This window comes from Chenopodium album, chromosome 12, assembly GCF_948465745.1.
Source record: "Chenopodium album chromosome 12, dcCheAlbu1.1, whole genome shotgun sequence".
Lineage (NCBI taxonomy): Eukaryota > Viridiplantae > Streptophyta > Magnoliopsida > Caryophyllales > Amaranthaceae > Chenopodium > Chenopodium album.
Window position 1 is genome coordinate 28,454,957 of NC_137845.1, and position 18,165 is coordinate 28,473,121.

General features: G+C 32.1%; 1 pseudogene; it reads right to left on the minus strand.

Moving 5' to 3' along the window:
* Nucleotides 1–8,242: 8,242 nt before the first annotated feature.
* On the minus strand, nt 8,243–10,960 carry LOC145571090 (1-aminocyclopropane-1-carboxylate oxidase homolog 1 pseudogene; annotated as a pseudogene).
* Between the last annotated feature and the right edge of the window lie 7,205 nt (nt 10,961–18,165).

Genomic DNA, 18,165 nt, shown 5'->3' on the forward strand with positions numbered 1-18,165 from the left:
GGTAGGGGAAGAGAAGGAAAAGAAGAAAAGAAGAAGAAGGAGAAAAAAAGTGTGCGTGGGCAGGAAGACAAAGGCTAGGGCAGCGGAAGCAAAGAAACTCTAGGCGCTGATACCATTAAAGAATATTTTGGTTGCCGTTTCCCATTCATTGAATAGCAAGATATACATCACCGTTTACATAACCGAAAGCTATAAACAAGGGAAGGATAATTATACTTAACAAATATACAATATCATAATATAACTACAATATATTTAACAAGAATTTTACTACTTGATTTTTTAATTGATAATTAGAAAAAGTTTATTTTGACAAATTTCTGTTTATTGGGGTTTTTATTGGATCATAATGACAAATTATTAGATTGTTTAGTGTTTTTTTTTTTGGGTGTATTAGTAGGGTGGCTAACATGCGTGCGCCATTAGGCCTGTTTACGGATCTGATATCCAATCCAAAATGTGTTTTCAAATCGGATACTTTGGATATCCTTTATACAATATTATGTAAAATTGATTATGATTACTTTCTAAATTTCACTAATTTTACCACTTTTTTATCGCTAAGTTATACAACATATTTAACAAAATAGTACTCCTTTTTCAATAAATATTATCATCAAATATATTAAAAATATTTTAATAAGTTAATAGTACAGGGTCAGTTTTATATAAATAATTTAATAATTTCATATATATTTCACTATTTTAGGCTTTATATTTCGGATAACTGATATCCGAAATTTTGAAAATCAATATCCAAATCCGCGTCCGATATCCGCTTCTTTGGATCGGATATCCGATCTGAAATGAAAACTCGGATCGAATATCCAAATATTCGGATTGGTTGCGGATCGGATTATCGGATTCTCGGATAGTTTTGTACAGGCCTACGCGCCATAGCTAGCAGTATTCGGCAAGCTCTTTCGATTTGACCTTACATCACAAGTTTAGTTCCTAGTAGCGTTAATGAGGAAAAATATGTTAAAATGTATTGTTAGGGGTATATGAATGTCTGCATACCATTCTTAATAGATTGTAAAAAAAAAAGAGCTAATTGGCATTAATGGGGGCAATTAAGTAAATAAACATTTTACAGGGTATGTATAATTGTCTAAGAACTATTCATAAGAGTTATTTCATACTTTTTAAAAGGTAGGGATTATAGGATGTAGAGCTTTTGCTACCATGAGTTTAGAGTCTTTTTTGACACGTGATGGGAAGTCACAAAAGTCCTTATGTGTAACGAGTGTTTTCATCAATGACTTATGTAAAAAAATTTGTAGAATGATATAGGTGATCAACTATTGAATGATAGTTTAGTTATTTATCTTGAGTGAGACTTATTTGCTAGAGTTAGTGATGATATATATTAGCATGCTTTTAAGAATGAAAAACTCAAAGAATGCTTTTGTAGTTTTTTTTTTCTATTTGTAATCCATCCATGTGTAATACAAAATTCGAACATATGTATGTATTGGATATTAAATAAATAAATGATCTTTTTTTTTAATTAAGAATGCGAACCCACAGTTCGGAATTCTTGGATACGCCGCCACTGTATGGAGCCGATGTTGTGATGGTAAGGTTGCAGATGACGGGTGGTGAATAAGGGAGGAAAATGACTAATTTGTTATTAATTTAGGCCTTTGAAGCATATAACATTAGAAAAGTAAATATTCATAACATACATGAGAGATTTTCAATTAAAAGAAAAGTAAGAAAATATTACATCTAGATATTTTACATGTCTACATTAATTTTATAACCATTATAAATTATTAATTTGGGCCATTAATATTTGTTATTAATTTAGGCCTTTGAAGCATATATATTTGTATGGCATGTATACGTAAATCACAAAAGCATTAACAGAAAATGCAATTTTAATACGTAAAGTAATAGCTTAGTTTACTTTCTATGCAAAGCATGATTTTATTGGCTAGTCTTATTTAAATAATTACAAAGAACACTATTTAATTTTAGTTTGATAACTCTTTATAAAAATAAGTAATTAATTTTTTAATGAAATCATATAACTTGTTATTCATGTCTTAAATTTATGATATGAAAAAGGGCTGATTTTGAATGCATATATATCGCATTCTATAAACAAAAAAATGAGGTGCTTTAAGTTGGAGGTAAAAACTTATTTCAATATCTTTTCAACAATAGGTCATACACCAAAAGGCAGCACGTCTGTGATGCTTCGAAGATCAACTTCTATCTTAGGGTTTTGGAATAGTCACATATGTGCTCTACGTTAAACATCCGTACCTGGTCGGACACCAATATTTTTTTTTCTGGTATAATTGAAACGTAATATTTTTTTTTTTGTAATGTTTCCTTTAATTATATTTCTTCTATGACTGTAATATCCCATATATTTGGAAAAGTATTTAATAATTATTTAATTTCTAAAAAGGGTTTTTTGGTTATTTATTTGATTATTTGAAAAATGATATTTGAATTTTGGCGCCAAATTTTTTTAACTAAATTATTATTTTCGATTTTAGGTAAGATTAATTATCCATTTATTATATATACCAAATTGGTATATATATATATATATATAGAGAGAGAGAGAGAGAGAGGAGAGATCATGTGAGAACCAAGGTGAATAATGAGAACTAGAAACCCAATCTCAGTCATTGATTGCACTCCATTTGATGGCTCACGTTTCACCCGCATTAATTATTGGCATTGTGGGAATTTCGTGGCTTTTCAAACTTTTTTCCAGTTTATTTAACTTTTAAGGCAATTTCATTTACTTTATGATTGATTTTATTTACTTTTACTAATTTTTCATTTACTTTTTTTAAAATTGAAACTGGAAATCACTGTAAAGTTTAAATATTATGAAAATGCCATTAACGACACAGGAAACATGTGGATCATCTGATTAACATGAATTAAGGGCCTATATTAGTTCCCTAGCTCCTATTTTAGCCTTGGTTCTCATTATAACTTGGTTATATATATATATATATATATATACACACACACACACACACACACACACACACACACATAAGTATGGTCCTAATTTTCTAGCTAATAGGCTTGGTGAATTCCAAATTTTCTCGCATTAGAAAATTTGGTTTTTTGCTAAGTTAATTACGTTAGAATAATTATGAGTTTTCTGTTTTAATATTGTCATAAAAACCAAAATTTCATTATGCAACTTTTGGGTTTTCTAGAGCTAAGTAATATCTAATTAATTAGCTAAATGGTCTGAAAATAATTAGGCATTATAGCTTGAGAAAATTCAGCCAATTAGAAATAATTAGTTATTTTACTGTTAGATTTTTATAGACAAGTATTTTAATTAAATCTTCATATTTTTTCAACTCAAATCTAACAAATATATGATCATTGAATGCCTTGATTTTATTTGCATCTTAATTATTCTCAAAGCATCCATTCTTACCTTATTTAATTTCATGATCAAACATGAAATGCAAACTTGCCCTATTTCTTTAATTGCTTAATCATCAAATTCCCAATTGCCTTAAATTCAAGCTTAGCTCTCTAAGTAATTCCTTTAACTAAAATTACCATATTTTTTCCTACGCTAAATTGCCTTAATTCTTACATTCATGAGCCTATAAATACCCCCTCATACCTCTCATATTCTTCACACCAAAATCTAATTATTTTCTTCTTTCTTATTGTTCATTTCCCTTAAACATTTATTCTCCTCTTTGATACAAATATTATCCCGTATACGATATACCTTTGAAGCCAAATTTCGGGCAATTCTTATCGTGTTTTGGGTTTTGTTGTTTCACAAAAGATTGTTCCTTTCAAAATTTACTTGAGGCTAAGCTCAAGAATCGCGCCCAATTGAAAGTTATAATGAAGGAGTTATAGCCTCTGCAAGTTCTATCTATTCCTTCCAACGTGAATTTCAATTCTCTTTAATCATATTCTTTTACATTATTCATGCTTAGTTTTCTAAAATATACATATATTATTTCAAAGTTATAGTTTTATATTAAAGTACTATTTTAAAGAGTTTTGTAGTCCACATATAGATTAGGGTTCTAGAGATATTGTGTTAACCTTATGGTTATATTAATTACAAGATATTTTTGTGATCAAACTTTGAAAGTGCGAAGTGTTGATTTGAGATTCGGATTAATCAAGGTACATTTAGGTAGATAGATACTTTATGAAATGCTTTGAATTGATCAACATGTTTATGTGAAATAATGTTTGAATGGATTTAAAAATATTATGTTTGATAAACAAAATATGTTTGAGGACTGGATTTTAAATATCATATTTTGAACGGTTGGAATTATTTATAATATTTACAGGAATAGATTTGAAAATTATTTTGAATTGAATAAAAGGTGTTTGGAGTTGGAATTATTATTATCTAATGGAAAGGATGATTTTTTTATTGATTTATTTACATGATGATTTAGTAAAAGGAATTATTGAATTATTATTCAAAGCTTTATAAGCATGTTATATAATCCCACTACCAGATTTGGTTGATAAGAATATGGACTTTGTATAACCTAGTCTAGTCTTTCCTCAAGGATAACCTTTCTGCATAAAGATACTAACTTTGGGGGTGTGCACACTTATGAGAGGAAATTAGATTTGATTTTCAATGTTTTGAAACCTTCAATTATTGAAATTATGATTATTTGAGTTATTGAAATTTTTATTATGGAAAGATCAATAAAAAAAGGTTTTTATTGAAAGAATTAATGTTGTCATGAATTTCATGACTTGAGTCTTTGAATAAATAATGTTTATGAATAAAATGAATTTTACTTATCTTGCACTTATATGTACTTAGCATCCTTATCTTGCACTTATATGTACTTAGCATATTTTGCTATTCATACTTCTGTTTTGTTTTAGTTCTCCCTGTTTACCTTATTGGTAAGCACTTGTGAATTTAAGGTAGAGTCAACAATCGCATTGGGGGTCCCACGAATGATTTTACATAGTCTAGGGTTTTTGAATTTTTTTTTTCAATGTTAAGTACTCATAACAATGGTTGTTTTGATTATTACTAAAGTAAGAGTTGTTCTGTTGTAATTTCTAATGAGTTTGAGTTTTCAAAATTAGCCTTGTATAATCCATGGCGGTAATACACTCAAGTCTATCTCTACGGTATAAGGTGTCTATGGCCCTCACACATTAGAATTTGAGGAGAACAAAGCCATCCTTATATGGTGGTTGATACCTCAACCTATAAGAGGCCTTTCGGTTAGGACTTTTGTCCTAAACCAAAGCATATCCTTGCGGGGTAGGGCCCAAAGAGGACAATATCTATTAGTGGGCACATGTTGACCTAGGGTGTTACAAGCTCCGTTGTGGGTCTTGACCATTATAAATGTCATGTGGTTTACTCATGAATGTCGGTGCTCAATGAGATTGGATGGTGTTGCTGATGGTTCGAAGTGGATGATGCGTGATTTTGGAGATGAGAACATTAAGCAAACACGAAATGTGAGCAAAAGGGGTTCTGAATGGTTTTGTTTTATACTTTGTTTATTTATTTATTTTTACTTTTCATCTTTTTTATAACTTCTTTTGATTTCATTTTCTTTTTTTAGTTTAATTCTTTAATTTCACTTAGTGTAAATACCCATTTGCGGGCTAAAAAACTTTAAATCACTCTAGATTAGGATTAGAGTAGGTCCTCTTATTTTTTTCTTTCTATTTTTTTTTTATCTCTCTTAATGTTAGGATAAGAAATTAGGATTCTCATTTTAGGGAGAGAATGTAAGAAAAGTCAACGAAATATTGAATCTTTTTTAATATTGTTTGGTGACAAAATCAATTGGAAAAAAGTTTCATCCAACATTGAACATTTTCATACTCTCTCTTCTCATATTTATTGCTTTTATTTTGTAAATAGATTTTTTATTTTAATTTTTTTAATTAGTTTAATGATTTTAGTTTGTTCATTACTTTATTAATAATTTGTTAATCTTTTTTTGGTGCTTGATTATTTGTTCATAATGTTTTGTTTGCTTGCATAATTTGCTAGTTTCTTCATATTTTTCATGGTCTCTTAGCTTTCCTTATTCTAAGTTAGATTTTAAGCTAGGGAACGAGATGAAGGCAATAGTGATGCTAATAATTGATTGATTATGTTTAGATTGTGATGATGGTCAATTTGTGAACAAGGATTATGGTTTTATTTATTGCTTAGGGTCTTTCTAGCTAATTGCCCCTTTGATTCTTATCTAACTATTGGCTTATTGTGTGGGTGTGATTTAATTGGGAGAATAAATTCATCCATTTTTAGACTAAGTTGGTTGCATAGGAGTGAATAAACTTAGTTGCGATAATTATCATATTTAATTTGACTATGCTAAAGTGAGTTGAATTTGTTAATTTCCTCTTAATGAGCTCAAGATCATTTATTTGCATTTGATTCCTAAAATTGATTGCTATGCCCAAAAGCCCCTTAGTCCTTATGGTTTGATCCCTTTACTTGCCCTTGTACTTATATTAGGCTAGTAAGGTGTTTATAAATAAATATGGTTTGATGTAAGGATTGAGGTAATAGTGACGACCTATTTTCCTACCCTTATCCATTATTTGTGATTCGTAAGGCATACAAACAATTGTTCAATATGCTTCAAACTAATAAGGCTAAGTTGGTTGATAATTCTGCACCCATAATTTAATATGGTGATCACTTCAATTAAGCAACAAGATCAATAAGAAATTGTTGTCCAATTTATCTTATTAGTGTTGATTTTCAATTACAGGTCTTGATTAAACATAAATTTGATTATTAAAATAACAATCATGCATGATAACATTGGAGATAACTCAGCTGTAGTTAAACATAAGAATCAAAGCATCCTAAATGTGCCATTAATTATTGGAAAAGCTCTAGGTAGGCATGCTACTAATAGAATTAATTTAACGCGTAAACATGATGTTAATAATGAAATGACCCTAAACATGATACAATGAAAGGAAAATCACAATCCTTATATTAATTGCAAAGGATAATAGTAAACTACTTACTTCAATTGTCTAACCTTACAACTACAAAACGTATAAAGCATACTTAGCTTCAAGGAAAATAATAATCCATATATCGAGATAAATTAATTAAAAAGAGTTTAGGATTTATTAAACCCTCAGGAATTAAAACTTTCATGCCATGGTCAAAGGAGAGAACTTCGAGTATCATAAAGACTCATCAATATGCTTAAGGGAGAAATGATGAAAGACTAGAAATTCCTAAAGTTTAGGGAAGCTTGTAAGTTGTCAAAAATGGGTTTCAGAACCATTAAAACAAGTCCTCATTTATAGGCTAAAATAAAATGAAAATAAAAAAAGAAAGAAAAAAGAACAGTTAGAAATTGTCGTGCCACTACACAAAAAAATTACGCGATGCGACAGTAACCAATGCAACATAGCATGACCAAAAGGGTATATATGTTTCGGAATATTTGATTTTAAAAAATACATAGAAAATGAGAATAACAGGTTGTTATGACACAATAGCATTTGTCAATCCCAAACAAGATCTGTCAGGCTACGATAAAAATTATCGCGGTATGACAATTGGGTAACTTTTAGAAAGTTCTTAATTAGGTTATTTAACTATTTTTTTAATTTAATTTGATCTATATATCAATAGTTTTAACGCATTTTCGAGTTTGGGTTTTTGAGAATGGGCTCTGACTAGGTTTTGTTGGAATAAATAGGATTAGGGTAAGGATAAAAATAAGGCAAGTGTTTGAATGAATAAATGTTTGGGCTTTAAATGGGATCGATTGAGTGGATGAAAACAAATATGGGCAAGGTTTTTAATAAAAACTCAATCGCTTTTCTTATCCGATGCGCAAACCGACGAAGGCAGTGAAAGGTCATGCATCACTACCGGGTTTTGGTCGGGGAGAAACATTTAGGTATCTTTTTTTTTTTTTTTTTGAAAACATTTAGGTGTTGAAACTTCTCCATATTAATATAAGCATGCTCAAACACATTTTCACTCTTCATTGCAGTATTTAATACTTACAAGATCTAACAGGTTTCGCTATAATTTTGTAAACCTGTAGCAAAGTGTAAATGATAAAATGGATTAAGAAAATTAGAGGTAAGCAAGTACATGCTACAATGCTCATAGTAACTAAAGGTGTTTCATTTTAATTTGATAAATTAAAAATATATTGTTGCAAAAATATCAAATAAATTTGTTTATTGTATAGCAATTAAACATATCTTTGTAACATATTTTCGATGATAGTTACTTGTCATCACCATTATGTTGAATTCTAAAATAATCGAGGTTGGCTCCAACTACATCAAGTGAATTTGAGAACAAGTTTTTTATCGCTTCCTCAATTGAGAATTTTCTATAAATGGGTGGATTTTCTTTTGATGTTAGCTCCTTTATTGGACCAAGTATCTTCTCAGATGTCATAATACCACTAAAAAAGAATGCAATAGAGATCCTTGGTCCAACACTTTTAGCAATCACTCTATGACATGCAGCTTTTATTATGTCGTTAGTTATCATCTGTAAGATAAAAAGATTAGAGTTATAAGTATTGTACAAGAACAATGTAAATATATTGTTAACCTTGTTTCATCTAAGAACTAGTATACAATGAAAAGAAGTAATACCTGAAGTATTGATCCGAAGTTAACAATCAAACCACCAGTAACAGGCTCAATATTAACCCATTTGTTATCATGAAGTACTTGAAGTCCACCAATATTGTCTTGTAAGAGTATTGTGATAAATGAAGTATCAACATGGGCAGCAGTTCCCAAGGTCAATCCTAGTTGTGGACAGGGTGGATAATAGTTGTTAGCTATGGCCCAACTTTTTGTACCTTTTGCCATATTTCCAAGACAATCGGGTTCAAGTCCTAGACCGATTGATATTATCATAAGTATGAGATCACCGAGCATATGGATACGATTAATAAACTCCAATATCATATCCCTACAAAATGAATATATTTTATACATTCATCCCTAACCATATATTTTATGCATTCAATTTTAACTATTAGTATCTCAAATTATCAACATATTGTAAAATTAAAAACAATGAATTTTAATATAATTAACATTAAGACGATTCAAATAAGATCCTATATGACTAATATCAAAGTATAGTTTATGGATGAAGCAAAAGTTAAAAGTATATGTCAACTAAAATAAATAAATGGAGTATCTATTAAATTGATAAAATGTTGCTCCATTTATTATTAAGGATGACAAAAAGACGAATATGGAGTATATTAACTTGATAATAAAATTTTTCATATAGTGACAGATGTAGCTCACATAGATGTTGTGGATGTGCCTATACCTTATGCCCTTATTTGCCAAAAAAAAGTTTTTTTTTCATACATTAATTGATTTATGAATCAAATTATAAAGTTAGCAAGTGAAAGCTTGGAACAATTGAGGAAGTAATTACCCACCATGATTAAAAAATTTCGATTTTTTTTAATTTCACACTCTCATTAACACAAACACAAACATTCTTTTCCAAAATGCATCATATATTTATTAAAACATTGTTAGATATAATCTTATACTCCGACTTTTTAGTATAATGTCACCACTATTTTAATTGTGCACATTGTGTTTTAAAATCTTAGATATCGCACTATCTCCATATACTTTGATTTGACAATCAATTCATGTAGATTTGTTCAGTAAATGTGACTAGACCAGATCTATATATGAGGACATGAAATTTCCTAATCCACAACTTTAGATCCACACTTAATGTACTTTCCCTTAAAATAAATTTATATTTTATACATTTATTTTAATAACTCAAAGAGAAATTTTTTATAAGTTAATTATTTAACTTACACAATTGTACAATATTTTTATAAAATACTTAAAATAAAGTTTAAAATGAAAAATACTTTATTATTTCATTTTAATTTAGGTAGAACTTGTGCCTACATATATAATATAAAATATTAATATATTCAATTATTAAAAAGCATGTATTTTTACAAACATTATAATTAGCAAACATTATAAAAAAAATTATTTACAAAAATAGAGATTGTGATGAATAAAAGAAGACCTTTAATGATTGTGATTTTTTCTTAAGAAAACCACTAACAGAATCAAAGTAACTTTTCTGAATGCTATTCAATAATATTTCCATCTCTTCATATACTACTTAGTAATTTTAAAATCTTAATCTATATAACCTTCATGAAATAGACTATTTGATGTATGTGGGCTTAGGTTGTAGGTGACTATAGAATAATATATACCATTATTAATTGTTTTAAAATTTTGGGGACAAAGTTATGCATAGGTTAAAACCCTTATTTGGATACAGGAAATTTATTTTTTTACGTATAATAACACTAATTTTATAACTTAATTTCAGATGGTCTGTAATTGTATGTTATTTGAGACAAATAATAACTTACTTGCATACAGGAGGTAACTCTTCAAGATCAATTTCACCACTAGTTTTTCGAGCGTTTACATACAAAATGTCCTTCCAACTTGCAGCCTTTGACTTATACAAGTCATGGTTGCTAGTAAAGTACACAGACTTTGAATGAAAATCACGAGTGTAGAACTTCTTCTTATACTCAGCATCTTGTTCATGAAACATTTGAGTTCGTTTAATCATCTTTTCTAACAATTCATTAGGGATCCCATGGTTTATAACTTGAAAAAATCCCCACTCATTTGATGCCATTATTATTTCCTTGGCAATCTCAGAAATTCGATCATTGTTTTCACCAAGATCAGCAAAGTTTATTATTGGCACACTTATATTTTCAGAACATGTATCATAATATTTTTCACGATCCTCAAGCGGTCTAACAAATATGCTAGGAACGTTTTGTATACCAGCATCTATAAGCCCTTTAACACCAAGTTTTCCTTCATCGAACACCTTGAGTTCATAAATTCGATCATAGCTACTTCTTGTTTCATTATTGATGGCGTTTTGGGCTTCCATCAGACCTTTAAATCTCTCTTAAATGAAATAACTTGATTCACTTATTTGCTAAGATTATTTTAGAGTTTATGAAAATTATGAGAAGATTAATTGATTATATAGTATCAGGAGATCAAATGCATGAATAAATCATGGGCTACTAGCTTGCATATCCATGTGATATCAATAATTGAAAACAATAATAAAAAAAAAGGTCATTGATTTATTATTGTGAACCTCATTAATTAGAAATTATCATGAGAGGCATGATCACATTGCTTTATCATGTGAATATCTCTTTAATTGGAAACATTTATGAGGCATGAGGCCATTGCTCTATCATGTGAATCTCATTAATTGGAAATAATCACAAGAGGCATGAGGCCATTGCTCTATTATGTGAATCTCATTATTTGGAAATAATCATAAAAGGCATGAGGCCATTGATATATCATGTGAGTAAGAGTTTGGAAATATCATTTGTATCATTGAACCAAGAGATAATTTCTTTTTTCTCAAAACACATTTATACTTTGGGTTTTTAAAATCAATTCTTCAGTTTCGTATAAATATATATTTTTATAGTTCAAAGACTAAAATTTAGATTAAATGTAATTAGAAAATATTGTCAAGAATAACATGACAATCTTGGCTGGTCTTCCAAAATTAAAAAACCTTTCTATATCCTAGAATAATACGACCTTTGGGGGCATCTGCACAAAATAGAATATAACCAGTTGGTAACCTGTTAAAAAAGTAAAATTTGACATGTGTCACATTGTATTGATTATTATATATAAAATTTTATTTTATTTTTACAATTTTATAATTTAGAAAATATTTATTTCTTACTATTAAAAAAACCTCTCTGTCTTCTCTTTCCTCTCCTCCTATAGTCTATTAGTTTTATGGTCACCACCCCTCCATAACCATCACCACTTCACCACATAAACCCCACCCTAAAACCTCATTCCCACCCCACCCTTAGCTGACCACAACTAACTACAACCCCACCACAGACACTCCAACCCCAACCATCCATGATCTAACCCGTGAATTGAACCTCGTCCCTATCTTTGAAATGAGGAAACCCCACCCCTCATCCTCACTTCCTACCACCACTTGAATCCTTATCACCACCCTAAAAACAACAAGTTCACCATCACAAGTATCCCCTCAAAAATACCATTAAAGCCACCGTTGAAACCAAATTTAAGAGTGGTGTTGCTTGGAAAAAGATAGGGATGATAGAGTATGGTGAGGTAGCAATGTAAGAAGGGGAGGAGGCTAGGTGGCGCTACAGGATGAGAGGGTCAGAGGGGAAAAGGTAGGGGTGTTGCGGGAAGAATAAGTAGGTAGGGTCTAATGGCACTAGCTAGGGGTGCTAAACGGGATGGGGAGTTTAGGGGGATTTTTTTTTGTTTTTGAAGAAGTCTGTAAAAAGTTATATTAATTTAATTAAAAGAAAAAATGTAAAAATTAAAATAAAAATTAAAAAATCTTATGTAATAAAGTCAAATTCATTTAATTAAAATGTAAAAATGTAAAATTGAAATGTAATAATGTATTATGTATTTTTCAAAAGTGCGTGTTTGGGGGTAAATTACCTCATGCCAAGTGAGAAGAAGTAGAAATGAAGTCTTGAGATGCATTAGCAAATGCATCTTCAACAGAACTGGGGTTTGGGAAAACAAAATGGGACCCAACTATCAGTATAAAGTGATGTAGCCACACAAAAAAAAAAGGAAAAGCTTGTATACGGATATATGGTATAATACAACAATGTAATATTAAATTTCTTTTAAATTTTTATCTCTTTTGACCCTTTAATTAGTTGTTTGACTCCGATTTCCTCAATTTCATTTTACTTTTCACTGCAATTTAATTTTATCACCATTTCAACCATTTTTCATGGTTCTCTATTTTTTCTCCAAATTTTTCTTTCTTGAGGTAAGTTTAGAGGGGCGAGACTTCATGATTGAAAATGGCAAGGAAGATGCTAGTTATGGAGGATCCGATTTTAACAGACCGTACGGAGGAATGTGATGAGCTCTTCGGTGGTGGTAGTGGCCGTATTTTTAGAGACGATGTCGAGAACAACGCTACCATTGAAGACCTAGTGGAGGACGATAGAGGCGAGGAAGATGAATTGGATTTTTCTTTAGACGCATTGTTGAAGGAGGTAATTGTTAACTAACAGAAATTCGTAGCTAGGGTTTAGCAAAAATTTATCAAAACCTCAATTATATCAAAATAATTAAAATAAGAGGAACAAATTAGGGGACTTTCTTTTATAGCCAAATTTGCTCAGGCTTTAATCAAAATAAAAGGAACAAATTAGGGGACTTTCACCATCTTCACTAGCTCGATTGAATGGGTAATCTGCCACAATAATTCAAATGTAAAGCCATTTGAGCATGTGGTGAAATAATCTGCCACAATGGACATTGTTTTATATACTACTCTATTGTATTGTATAACATTATTTTATATACTACTCTATTCTATTATATAACATTATTTTATAGACTACTCTATTGTATTGAATAACATTGTGAGCATGTGGTGGGAAAATATGTTTGATTTTTTCCCTTTATGATGACTTAGTTTAAATTGTGTGGTTTGTGTGAAACAATGGTTGTATCAATGCTACAGGAAAAGTGATTCATGATTATAATGTGGTCTCGATTTGATGATTGTCCTCATTTATAAAAGTGAATGTGCTTATTTAGTATTTGATTATATGAATAACAAGGGCATTGTGTGGGCAGCAGGAAGGGGCAAGGGATTTGTAGGTAGGAAGAAGGGGAAGGGGTAAGCCTTGCATCCGATCCCTTTTACATGTATTATGCATGTGTGTTATTGTACCATTTATTTGCTTTTTACTAGATGCAATGCTTGCTTTAAGTGTGTTCTTGCTTTAAGTGTGTATACATACCAATATGTGCAGCAGGGAGTATTGTTTATTTTCTGTTTTTTAGGGTAGTTTTTGTTGTTAAAAGTAGAATTATCCTATTTTTTTTGCTTTTTCACAACTATGTTGGCATTATGGCTGTTATAATGAATAAATTATTGATTCGGTTTGAATAATTGTGGTGGAATAGGTAAATGTTGGAGAAGAGTCCTACAAGACTCCTACAAAAGGGAAGAGTACGGTGGCTATTAGTTTTGAGATCGAGCAGTTTGCAAATGTAGAGGTTTCTCTTCCCCCTGCCAATGTTGGAATGGTCTTTGATAGTTGGAAAAAAATAGATGAATACTTTCGGAATTACGGGAAGCAAGAAGGTTTTGGGGTGGTTCGGTCAAGTGGAACCTTTGTAGGCAAAGGTACTAATGCGAAGGAGAAGAAGAGTGTGACATGGACATGTGAGTGTTTCGGTATGCCCGGTAGGAAAAGTAAGAAAACCAGTCCCATCTTTGTCTCGGATTCACAAATATGTGAGGAAGTTTGTGTTAAAAGGAAGAGTAAAAAAGTTGAATGCCCGGTGAAATTATATGCAAAGGTGAACGAGGTTGGTGATTGGGTAATCGATAAAGCCGAGCTAGAGCATAAAGGTCACGCACCTACACCAGGGAAGTCCAAGAACATCACCAAGTTTAGGAAGAAGTTCTTGATGGACAACCCACATATACTTCGCCAAGTGTTCAATGATCGGAAGGTGGGTGTTCCGGTTGCAAAGATATACAATTATATGGCCCGCCTACGAAATGGGAGGGAAGAGATGCAATTCACCCAAAAGGATTTGCATGATGAAGTGGCGAAGCAAAGGAAAATTATATTTGAGGAAGGAGATGCGAAGGCAATGTTTGCCTACTTGAAGAGAATGACGGATGACAACGATAATTTTTTTTACACTCATCGTGTCGATGAGTTGGGAGGCTCCAAGACGTATTATGGGTTGATGCTAGGAGTCGGGTCGCGTATGAGGAGTTTGGAGATGTTGTATGTTTTGGACGTACTTGACTAACGAATATAAGCTTCCCTTTTGTAATTTCGTGAGTGTGAATCATCACGGGCAAACCATTTTGTTTGGGTGTGCGTTAGTTTCCCGCGAGACCGCGGAAACATTTGAGTGGGTGTTCTCTAATTGGTTGCGGTGTATGGGTGAAAACCAACCAATTAGTATTCTAACGGATCAAGATCCGGCAATGAAGAAAGCTTTGAAGTTGACTATGAAAGGAACCACTCATCGATGGTGCATTTGGCACATAACCTCAAAATTTGGTAAGAAACTTGGGCAACTTTCCGATTATACCCAAATTCATGATGATCTTGAGAATGTAATATATGATAGCCTTGATGTTGAAGAGTTTGAGGCTAATTGGCCCCAAGTTATCAAGAAACATGGACTTGAAGAAGATGAATGGCTGCAAGGTATGTGTCGAAACACAATATACATGCCTCAAATATGGATTTTCTGTCCTTTCTGTGGTGTTTATGGCTCAATTAGTTGTCTATAGTTTTTGCATAGATTATTTTCAACTGCTTTGGTTGTGGATCTATATTTTGGTTCTGATATTGTTGATGGTTAAGTACTATGCTGTTGGGTTTGTTGTATTCAAGTGTGAATTGGTGTATGCTGTTGGTTTAGTTTTCTCCCTGTCCTGTATTAAGAGACAATGTTGCATAATTATGTTAAACTTGCAGGCTCTACTCTAGGTCAGGTTCTTGTGTATATGTTCTGGTGACCCCATTTTTTTTTTTTAATTTTCTGGTCAGTTTTTTTGTTTTTGTCAGGTTCAGCACTATGATGGTTTAGTACTTTGTGTGCCGTTTTATCTGCTGCATTTACTTATAGTTATAAATTGCTGAAACAATGCATTCTGCTCGATTGTTATGAATGATATATATTTTTATTGGTCAGGCTTGTATAATGAACGTAATATGTGGGTTCCCGCTTTTGTGAAGCATTTGTTTTAGGCTGGGATGAAAATAACTCAGCGGGTTGAGAGTATTCACAGGTTATTCGATGGGTATTTAGCAAGCACACTCTATTGTCCGAGTTTGTCGAGAGGTACTGTGATGCTTTGGAGGTTAGATGCACTAGTGAGAAAAGGGCGGATGACAACAATGACAGGTTTTTGCGTCAAGCATACACTGATTTCCCGGCTGAGTTAATATTTCAAAAGATATACACGGATGCCAAATTTAAGGAGGTTCAGCGTGAATGCAATTGTACTATGTATGTGAGTGAGATTCATAGGACACATGTCTCAGAACATGTAATTGAGCATTTTGTGGAGGATGGAGTTGGTATAAGCCAAAAAATTGCAACAAAGAAATACCGTCAAAGAGAAAAAGAGAGTATAAGCTTGTGTTTGACAGGTCAACGAAGGAAGTATCTTAAGAATGTCGATATTTTGAATATCATGGGATTATTTGCCGCCATATCATTAGGGTGTACGAGATGAACAACTTCTATGAAATATCAGACAAATACATTCTTCGGAGGTGGAGGAAAGACGTGATACGAAAACACACTCGGGTGAAGGTATGCTACCATGACCCAGATAAAACTGAAGAAGTGTGTAGGTACGACAAAATGATGGTGCAGTTTGGTCCTTTATGTTCGAAAGCATCGGCTCAACTAGAAACTACTTCACTTGTGATGCAAGCTATGCAATTAATTGAAATGCAAGTAGAGGAAAAGATAGCCATGCTTGCAAAGAAGAAAGGTGAAGGTGTCGTAGGAACACCTTCCTCTGTGTGTGCTGAAAAGCAATCAACCCCCTCCACTCAAAGACATGGCAGTTGTGAAGGAGGAGAAGAGCGTCCTGCTGTTCATGTGAGAGATCCTCCTATACCAAAGAGGCCTGCACATCGAACCACGGATTCCAGGTACAAGTCATTCCTTGAGAAATCAAAGAAAGCGAAGACAACAAAGGACAATCAGGGGAACAACAAGGACAAGAAAGGTTCTCAATCCCAAGTTAAACCACCTCCACTAGTCCAGGTAAATATTTATATATTTGGTTACTTACCATGGTTCATGTTGAAATATGTATCTAATTTTTAGTTTATATTATATGGATGAATGCAGTAGGGGTGTTACTTGGATTGCGTAATGTCTGTTACATAGGAACCTTGTAGTTTTATCTAATTTCCTTTTAAACAAACAGGCTGCTCCCGTGCAAAATATGCAACATATGGTTCCCTACAACCCTCACTGTGTTGGTGGGATTCAAATGTTGGATGGGGATGGATCAATTGGGTACTTTACGACCGTTGAAGGTAGAGGTCAGCAGTACTATGGTTCCCAAATATCTCCTCGTCAATGTTATTACGTTCCGTATCATCAATTTCTTCATGGTCAGATTCCTGTAGGAGGTTTGTAGACCCCTATATCGCAATTGTCAGCTGCATCAACACAAGGCGGCTACATTCCCATACTACCTCGACCATGGCCGCCTGTGATTCCTCCGCCACATTCATCACAGAGGACCAAGTAGAACGAAAAAATGACTCAGATAAGGATGTTTTGGTAGATAATATTTTGGACAAACTATTTTCTTGTAAAAAGCTTATTGGGGGTCATAGAAATTGTGTTCAGGTTAGCTAATTAATATGATTATGTATGAAAAGGTCCCAAAAATGTCTGATCACATTAGATCAAACTATTTTTTTGTAAAAATATTGCCGTGGGCACCAATTTCGTTGGCTAATTTGATCAAGCATTTGTTCAGGTAAGCTAACTTCGTTGGCTTTACAAAAAGGCAAAAACACTCTAACCTTGTTGGTTTATCTACTTAGATATTGTGAACTTATGCTAGCTAACTCTTACATCATTCCAGTGGTATTTATTTAACTCACAGATGAACTATTTGGTTCTACTAAAAGGTACAACTGTAAGGTTCTATTCCACTAAAACAATAACAGGTACAACTGAGTACGGAAGTGATCCACTTAGTGTTGTGGGGGTTGAAATTGAATTGTACCTCCAAGCTATAGAAGGGTACCACTAAAACATCCTAGGGCACCACATTATATAGATTATGTACAAGTATAACTGATACATGGTGTGGTACAGCTGGATTCAAGGAAGCTACCACTTAATGAATAGAAGTTAACACTTCATGGAATGTACCACTACTGAAGACTGCAGATGGTAACACCTTCATGGAGGGTACCACTGGATAATTTAATGGCTTTTAAAAATACCCTAGATTGGTCCCCTTTTGCATCATTCATTTTTTATTAGATTGATTTGAAACATAACAATATTGTC